This window comes from Pezoporus occidentalis, unplaced genomic scaffold, assembly GCF_034315485.1.
Source record: "Pezoporus occidentalis ecotype Australia unplaced genomic scaffold, CSIRO_AGI_Poc_V1 ctg2, whole genome shotgun sequence".
Classification (NCBI taxonomy): Eukaryota; Metazoa; Chordata; class Aves; order Psittaciformes; family Psittacidae; genus Pezoporus; species Pezoporus occidentalis.
In genome coordinates this window covers 16740338-16750274 of record NW_026913855.1, presented here as the reverse complement: position 1 = coordinate 16750274, position 9937 = coordinate 16740338, and the positions used below count along the sequence as shown (strand labels likewise).

The 9937-nt window shown below is 41.5% G+C and overlaps 1 long non-coding RNA gene across 1 annotated transcript; it reads left to right on the top strand.

Moving 5' to 3' along the window:
• The first annotated feature begins 290 nt into the window (after nt 1-290).
• LOC134163102 (uncharacterized) lies at nt 291-3961 on the top strand. Its single transcript, XR_009964575.1, has 2 exons — nt 291-437; nt 987-3961. It is a non-coding gene; the product is annotated as an uncharacterized LOC134163102 (long non-coding RNA).
• The last annotated feature ends 5976 nt before the right edge of the window (nt 3962-9937 follow it).

The window sequence follows — 9937 nt, the reverse complement described above, 5'->3', positions numbered from 1 at the left end:
TGTTGAAAAACATTTTGGCTTCCTGGGAGGGAGAGGGGGGAGTTCTGCTGGGATAGAGCATGTTATTCCAAGAGGTATTTAATTTTTGGTAATTTTATTTTTCTTTCTCCGTTAGTGCACTGTATGTGTTATTTTCCTTATTCATTGAAAATGTAGCTATATCAAGGATATATTAAGTTCTAACATCTCAACATTAAAAAAATAGATCTTTTAACCTTATAGAAGATTCAGTGTCTCAGTCAAGTAGAAACAAGATGTTTTGATGTTTCATATTTGCTATTTTCCAGTTCCCTTGGATATTTCAAAGTTTTGACTTGGGACAGAGAGTGCTAACCAATCTGAAAAATTCCCTGAGGAAAAGAGATTATCTGCTACATGTGGGTGTAGCTGCAACCTCTGCACGGAAAACTCCAATGCAAGGGAGATGTCAAAGCTGGGTAAGAAAATTGATGAAAGCAATAGTGCTTCACAGAAGCTTGGCACTTTAGCTGGACTATAAACCTAACTGTCATTGTGTGATCCACACCACTATTATAAACAGGTTGTGAAACCTTTAATCAGTGATGAGACTTCTGAAATGAGGAAAAAAAATTACACAGCCGTGAGAATAAGTAAATAAACACCAACCATGAGAAAACTTCAAGCTTACTGCAGAACTAAATATTTCATCTTTATTTTAGCAGTGTGGCTGCATATTAATTATATATATTGCTAAACATTTCACTGTGGTGGAGTGGTGCAAGTGCATTATTCTATTTTTAAAAATAATTACTCAGTAAAAACAGCAGTCTAACTCAATTGGGTCGAAGCTGAGATTTGGATGGACCTGCAGTGTTATCATTTGTATCAGATGATTTATGTACCAGTCAGGTGAGAATTAGCAAGACCTAGGTACAGGTAGTCAATTCTAATGGCAAAGAGATATTTGGCTTCACATAAAGATATAAATATTCTTTTCAGATCCTTTTTTTCCCCACTCTTTTCAGGGTTTAAGATGATCCCTGTGGGAAACAGGAAGGATAAGAGCTGCTTGAAAGCCAGTAAAGCAGTTTCATTCCCAGGTCTTCCTTTCGGTCAGAAGACAGGAAAGAATGGACGTCCTCAGCCACACTGCAAAGGGCTGGTGGATGGGGCAGCAGCTGAAGCAGAAAGAAAAGCAAAGCTGACCAATCCTCAGATTAGCCTGACCCTCAAAGCCAGTGAGCTGCTTCATGGGCGATTTCACAACTGAGCCATGAATGATCCAAAGAGCTTTTAAAGATTGTCTCTCACTTGTTTTGCTTGTTCATGAGAATATGTCGCTCCTGGGAAATGATGTGGCCAGCATGTTGTGAGTCATGAATTGCACTGATTGCAAGCACAGCTGGGAATCCTCTTCAGCCATTCCCAATTGCTTCCTTTCTCTAGCCTATTTTATCATTTGATTTTTTACTGGCAGAAAAAAAAAAAGTTACATTAAAAATAGGGCTTTGTTGCTTTTTCTGGCCCCAGCACTCCTTGGCAGCTGACTTCACTCTCCCTTTCTTTTTCTTTTTTTTAATTCTTCTTTTCTTTAGAGAGCATCAGACCACCCTTCTCTACCCAGAAAGTCTCTCTGCCCCTTGCTGGTCTGTTCACTTTCTGTAGTGATTCTTATTTGCAGCAAGTTGCCCCTGAACAGCACCACCACCGCACCAACCCCCTCCTTCTTTCCCATTCTGTGTCCTGCCCTGCTCTTGCATATCTACCCATTTTGTATACGGTCTCCGTGCTGGAAATATCTTTAGTTAAGCCTTCTTATTGGCTTTCCAAGCAAACTGGTAACTGAAACCCTGGCACTGTAACTCAGTAAAGCCTTTTTTGTGTTCTTCTTTGGTCCTTTTTATACAAAAGCCCAGAAATTTTCCCTGCAGGCTTGTAATTGTGCTGCCATTATAGGATAGCTCTTTTAAGCCAATCATCTGAAATGCCCATCTTTCTGTGTTATTGTGTGTCAGAAAGAGCAAAGCTCCCTCTCTCCTTGCTGTGCAGACATCCCGATGCAGAAATTAAGCTGTGCAAATCTATCTCCTCACAATCCAAAATAAGAAACGAGCCTCACACCAAAGTCAGTGAAGTCTCCCACAGGCTTCAGATGGCTTTGAGTCAGATCCTAAGGGCGAAGCTGAGATCTAGGCACCATTCAGCTTCCTCTTTAAACAAATTAATTGATGGGAATAGCTATTATTCATTATCAGAAGAGCAGTAGCTACCTTGGAAAATTTCTCCTCATTCTGGAACTGCTTTGCAGCAAGGGATTTGAACACCGAGTCCCACTCGCTTCCCCTCTCCCTCACACGTACCAGACAGCTGCCCCTGGCAAAAGGAGTCCTGCACTAAGCACTGCCTTTCAGCTCAACAGTTATTTTGCCTGCAGCCCAAGCAATATTTGACACATATTGTATCCTGTTTCTGCTGCGTCAGCAGTGTTGTGTAAACACGTTAGCTCATTGAGGCATGGAACTCACAATTGTTTTCCCACTTGCAAAACAAACCACATCCAATAAACCCAGGGGATAAGCCAGTTATTCAGATTTCTACTTCAGCACAAGAGAAGTGGTTAATAAAGTTACTATTCTCCTTTGTGTTCCGTCAGCTGCCTCTGATAGTATGAAGTGTTGCTGACATGGCAGGAATAGATGACATTGCCTTTCAGCAGCCCCTTCCTATTCCCTCTGAGGGGACTAAGCAGATTGAGGAGACTGATAGGTTGTCTCTCCTGATGGTAACAGGGGTCTGGTTCCCTTTCTGCTCAGTACATAGCAGAGGAAACAAAGCACAACAGCACCGCCTGCAAATCCTCCTTAGCTGGGACTGACTGCTGCTCATGCTTGCTGGATCCCAGGCTTGGCTGCTGGAGGGCTGATTTCATCTGGAGCAGACAGCAGTGAGGTTAGGCAGATAGGTGGAAGTAACGTGAGGAAGAAGGAGCAGAAGATCTTTCAGCTCAGGGAATGTACACAAAACAAACTGTTAGTCCATGTGGATCTGCTAGCTAGCAGAGCCCACTCCAGGCAGACTCCCACTCATTTCTGAGTGTTGCAGGATGGGAAGCAGCAGGAGCAGCCAGGTGATGTATTTACCATTCTTCTATCTTAGACACACCACTGCAGACACAGCATTTCAAAATGCCTTTTAGCCCTGCAGATGATGAAAGCATGGTGGCCTGAATTCTTCCTACCTACCTGTGGGCACTGAACTCTTTCACTAACTTGGGAGGAACAGAGAGAGACAGACAGACAGATATCAGTACAAAGCTATGCAAATATAGGGTAGGAAGAGGTGCCCTCAACCAGTACCTTCCTCTCCACAAACAGAGTGAGGTCAGGCAGGGCATATCTGAGGGGCTATGAATGTATTTTATCCTCTGCACTGATTTCTTTGCTCCTGGATGCAGTTCTAGGTTTTTGTTGTAACTGATCACGTGAGGTCTCACACAGACTTTATCTAGAGCACTAGCTGAAACCAGCTGAGGTGCTGACAGCAGCATCCCCTTTGCTACCCCAGCTCTCTCCCAGTTTTGTGGTAGGAGGCTGCTGCTCACTTACCAACTTAACCTGTTGTTCCTCCCAGGCTCCTCTGAACACCTTCAAATTGTTTTTTAAAGCAAAAGAAGACAGAACAGAACCCTTCCTAAGGGGTCTTTATAGTTAAAGTGGTTAAGTTGGTCTTTGTGCAGATTCACCCAGCCTACGTGTCACCTGCTTTCCCAGTACTATCACTTGCTGTAACACTGGTGCTTCTGAAAGACTGTGGGAAATACTCATCCTATGCCCAGTAGAGTCTTGGATGTGTTACTACAGGTCTTTGTTTTGGGGGAAGAGGAATGGAGAAACTTTAAACTTCTGGATATTTTTCCTTTTGTTAAATCCCTTTTTGAGAGTCAACATATATTCTTTTTATATCTGTCTCTTTTTTGTATCAATAAATATCTTCATATGTGAGCCAAGAGTATTAAATACTTTTCACCAAATCAATAATGAAAGAATACCTTAATACGATCCACTGAGTCTTTTTCCATTATAATATTTAAGCTCAGATACTATGAACCAGTGAGTTTTAAACAGCCTGTTTGCTAACTGGTATGTGGGTCTGTCATTTAACCCTGGCTATAATTGACCCTATTACCTCAACTATCTCACCTGCTATTGCCTAATAATTCCTCAGGGATGGAGGCAGAGGCTGCACCTGGTCCTTCTTTACTATCAGAAAGCACAGCCCTGAAGTTGAGCTGAAAGGGGGAATTACACTGAACTGCAGAAATGTTACATATAGGTAAGCTGTGGTTTTCGGGACTTTATCCTTCTACGGTAAAAGTATATGGTACAGAGTTTATAGACTTTGTGCTCCAAAGATGGAAGGAAAGTACAAAATCAGTTACATCCTGGGAAAAAGCTGTTTCAAACTCATTCTTGCTTTTATTAGGCATTATTATTTATATGTCAGAATATGCAAAGTATATCATTTCAAAAGTGGGTATGTTCTGTGTACATCACAAAGCAATTGCTGGCAAATGACTGAAACTCAGAGTAAAACATATAAGTAAATGGAAGTCTTCTAAGTTAACCTATGAAGCTTTACACACATTGGATAGCAACACAACTGGCAGTTCAGGGTAACAGAATTGTATCTGGACTAAATTTGACACACTTACCATAAAGCTACTAATTCAACTACTGTCTAGGGCAGCAAAGTCCATATGAACAAATCATCTTCTCCAGCCAAAGATCACAAACTATTGGGAAAAAATGTGAGGACTCACATTGTTTTTTATTAGATTCAGGGTTTAACCTCATGAAGGGGGGGGGGGAGGGAGGGGGTTAACTTGAAGATATGTGTATTTCAATGCTCTTACAATCCTGAGCGATAGCCCTCCCAGTGAATATGCCAAAAATACACCAAAGTGATTTTAAAGAAAATAAATGCTATGTTGCCCTGGCACATCCAGTAGGTTCCCACTCCTCTGAGGGGGATTCTGAAGTCTGAATGCCTGAAGGGGAGTAAAATGCACCTATAATTGCTGTTTCAAAGCCCTTTATGTAACCAGTGTAAAGATGCTGCAGTGCCAGTAGGAATCAGATACCCTACATTTGACAGTCCGATAATTATTGAATATTCTGAGGTGCTTTTTCCTTCTGACTCCTGATTTGGTGACTGAATCCTCCTGGAAAGCCACAGGACAGAATTATCCCACTGCATGAGGTAACTTTTACTTTGGGATCTCAAGGTATGCCTCAGAAATGTCAGGGGTCTGAGCTTCGGGGGTTTAACCTTTCGTAGCAAGCTGCTGGGAAACAGAAATGTATTGCAGTCAAGTAGTAAATCCCAGCTAAAGGTGCACAATCTTCCACTATTCTGGTCTTCTTTTACCCTCAGGATAACTTTTGCTTTTAGAAACACTAATGGTTAAAACCTATTGAATCTTGGATGAACATTTACAAGAAGGGAGCATTTGTCCTCAAATACCAAAGGCTTTTGAAAAGCTCTGTCGCTTCCCTCAGATGATGGAAAACAGCATTTGTGGAAGAAATACTATTCTCTAATGAGTGCCTGCTTTAATCCAGAGGACACCAGAGGCTAAATAAACTGAGTGGGTCTAGCCAAATGTGCATACAGTTCACATAGGCCTTGCTCAGGCTAATGGATTATTGTTATGCCAGGATATAATGGATAGATTGGCAAGAGTCTGTCCCTTGCTTGTTTGATGCAGTCTCTGGATGAACATGTAAGGCCACATTTGCTTGCTTTCTATAGTATTCTTTCTTACACTCAAAACTTAATTTGTATTCTCAAAATGGCATAAAAAGTTCCAGAAATAATTCAAAGTAATTAAAAATAAAAGGGCAGGAATCCAGTGCCAGGGAGGGGAGCGTTTTCTCTTTTAGCCTCTTTTTGTGGATCCCGTTGTGCCAAGACAGAAAACAGTGAGATGTTCAAATATTAATAAAGTGGTAGCACAGCCAAATTAAAATGCCCCAATTCTCATAAGTAATGTTTCCAGCAGAGCACAAAAGAATAATCAAGCCCCCAAACTGGTGAAGGAGAATTTATGACCCACCATCTGAGCTGCCAAGAACTCCCTACATGCCGGCACTGAGGACAGCACAGAATTACTCTGCCTTTAAACTTTACCCAACTCAGCGCTACAGAAACAAGACAGCACCATTCGTGGTCATGGAAAGTCTTCTGCTGGCTTCTTGAGGTGATGAGTCCCTACTTAGCCTGTACCTCTGTACCTGCACAAAAGCATGCAGCACAGTTTTCTTTAAAGCAGCAACTCTTAGAATATGAGAAGCTTCATGAGTTGCATTTAATGTGCAATCCCATGCAGAGAAAAACACCACGTTCTGGGGCAGTCAAAAATTAAGTTGGACACTGAAATTAGTGCATCACTAGTGGAAAATGGGATTTAGGTTTGCTTTTTTTTGTTGTTGTTTTAGGGTTTCTTTGGGTCTTCCTTTTGTTAACAGCAGATTCAAAAGACTGTAAATTTCTTCAAAATTGCTATTTAAGCAAATCAGTCCAGATGAAAGAACTTAGATACTGACCTACGCATACTGTATGTACTCATCCTGTGTGTTGCAGACACCTAGGGCACTGCACTACGTCTGAACTGGGCTTTTCCTATGGTTCAGGTTAGACTTTACATCTATGTGCCACGGTATTATAAAGCATTTTGTGGATTTTAACATGAAATGAGGAAATAAAACCCCAAACACTGTCTTTCTAATACACCTCTTCTCTGTGCTACTCCTCTCCCCCTTCTATATGTTAGGACATTCAGGCCAGTTGAGTTAACAGATAGACATCACGGTCACCTCATTCAACAGCTCTAACGAATTTGAAACTTGACAGTTTTCTTTGCATACTTTACCTCTGTCATGTATTCTGGTTCACCTACATTTCTCACAATGGAATACCAGATTTTTATTTAATTGTCTTTTCTTATTGCATTCACTAGTCAGACAAACCTGGCTGTCTTTAGGTTGTTTTTTGAACCCAAAACTCGTCTCCGATACAGTTCAGCTGGGATTTTAGTCCAATCACTGACCAAGTACAGAAACGTTTTCTGATATCAAGCAGCCTAATGAAAATTTTGAAAGGTAGAACTAGAACTTTTTACCTAATCTACCCCTTGACAGACTTCTCTACCAAAGATCTGATCTCTCTAAGGTAGAGTCTGTCCTTTCCCAGAATTTTTCCTAATCTTCAAAATATATGTTATCCATCACCTTGCATTTTTTACACATTTATAATGTGTACTTCTCTATGCTTCTCTATCTCTTCATATAGAAAAGGAAATTTCAAATAAACAGAGAAAATGGACCTAAATCAGTTTCCAGAAATGTAGATTTAGATTCTTCTATTCACCCTTACCAGTCACTGGTAGTAACCATGGAATTAGGTGCCTCCCCAGCTGAAAAAGGGTTAATGCAGAAGTGGAATATGCTGGGTCATTCTGATACTCACAATATTCCCAGCCACTGATGTATCCATCATTCAAAGAGTCACAGTTAAGAGACTCTTGAGCGATCTCACGTAAATATACCTATGCTCTCTCAATGACTTCCTAGGCCTGTAGGAGTGGTTGAGTTCCTCCTCCTCTTGCACACTTGATCCTGGCCCTCTCATGCTGAGAGACCACATTTCTACAAGTGGAGCTTGAAGATAGATGTCTTTGAGAGTGTCTTTCAGTGCTTAAATGTATAGCTTTTACATGCACCCCTGCCATAGAAAGTAGTAGGAGACTACTACACACAGTTCCAAGCAAACTTTCTGCTGACTGTATGTTGCTGTGCTCGTCATGTCAGATACTTGTCTTCTGCTCACCATTCTCGAGTTTACCACAAGCTTCACTGTCTCATACTCTGGTCTCATTTTGCTATGTGCCAGCCACATAAATATATGTAACTTGATGAAAGCCATGCACATTTTGTAACCTTTCTGTGTATAAGGTCTTAACGCATCTTGTTGTGATAGGTTCCATGAACTGAATGTACACCACATACAAAAGGAAACAGTTTCAGCTAATAACTTCTTTTCTTAGCACATTTGAGGGCATACAGAAATAATACAAGAGGCTTGCTTGCTTTTCTTTCAATTTACTAGAAAATTTAGCTGATTGAAACTAGAAAAGGAGAGACTTTAAGACTTAGTTCAGGTTTGCATGTTCTAATTCAGGCAGAGAGCTGTGGTACCTTCATGAGAGCAAAATCAGTGCTGACATAGCCATACATGGGCAACATTTACAGACATGTAGAAAGAAAGGTTCCTGGCCTAAGATTCCAGCCTAATTGAGGCGAAATCAATAAACACGATAATTATTCTTTCTCACAGTGAAGTGAACAATTCACTTTGGAAGGAAAAATGTGCCATTGCTATTCCCCAGTCTTGCTGTTATTTTATTTTATATGCACTGTTACTGCTCATCACAGAGATTTTCTGCATTTATTTAGTGAGTACCTTAGCCAGAGAGTTCAAATTCTGGTCTAAACTTGGGTTAATGGGGTTTCTGAGGGCTTGCCGACATGGGGTAGTTAGAATGCTACAACGAAAGCTGTTCATTTCCATTGCTAAGCCTTTCTGGACACTGGACTGGGCACAGACCAGTGGATGTTTGCTAGCTAGATCTTGAGCTGGCCAGGCTTGAGATAGTTCTGGCTTGACAGATGTATAGCTGCACAAGTGCAGTGCTTCTTCCAAGCTCCATGAGAAATCTGGCTTTCCTGGGCCTGGCACTCCCAGGAAAGAGACTGTCATCTTCTGGAAGAGGTGGCAGGCCAGCCTGATGAGTGGACAGCAGTGTCCCTGCTACCCCTCCAATGGCTTTCAAGGCTGATGACTCCAGCCAGAAAAGCACACCAACCTCACTGCATCCCTGCTCCTTGGGCAGACAAGGCCACTACGTATCAGCCTCATTGCAGAACTCACTGAGGAGGCTCCCAGAAGTTTGCCGTCTGACACCCTTTCCAGATGCTGCTTTTGAATTATTGCAACTATTGCAAAAGCAAAAAGGACCCAGACCAGTGTGCACATTTTATGTGGTCAGCACCAGCTTTATCTGCCCAACTGTCTACAAAAAAGTACCAAACCGGTGGCTGTGTTCCTGCACTGTATTTCTTCACACTACAGTGCAGAAGTGCTCTAATGTAACAAAACCACACAGTAGTTTTTACCAAACAGTACCACTTCTGAATTTCCTGCAGCACTACACAGCAGTCACCAGGTTAGAAAAAAGGAAAGCTGCTGAAAGGCTTTCCTCCCACAAGAAACATGAACCTACTTGTTAAAATTTGTGCAGTGCTTGCTTACCTCTGTGTCCTGGTCTCTGTTTCTTGTTTCAAAACAAACTGGTCTGAAAAAGTGGCATCTTAAGTAGTTTCTGTTAAGAATGATGCTACCACTTTACCTGCTATCCTCCAATCTCCCATGCGCAGGCCAGCCTTGCATGCAGTGATGCAGCATTCAACAGGCAACATAGATTCAGGACTGCTCTGAGGAAAAGAAAGAATAAACAATGAAAGAAGGCAGATACACAGAGAATATTTATCCTATCACCTCAGCAGGTGAAAGGTGTTTTGAGTGCACTGCTTGTTTCATTATGCAGAAATAAACCATCTTTTTTGCCCCACTGGGTTCCTTAACTGCACTAATTAGCCAGTGATTTTTACATCAAAGAAAAGTTATCTCAGAGGTGAGAATGCTACTCACATTTGTATTACATAATACTCACCTTTGTATTATACCAAAACGGAGTGTGTTATTAGTGATTAACACTCAGCCATCTCCCAGGTGTTGAGGAAGACTGATACCTGTTGTGGAAGGAAATTGCTAAATGAACTGCAGGTGTAGCAAAGCAGTTAAATAAACCAGGCCCAGAAAACTGCAGTTTCTCTAAAGGAAGGTTAATGGTTGGCTT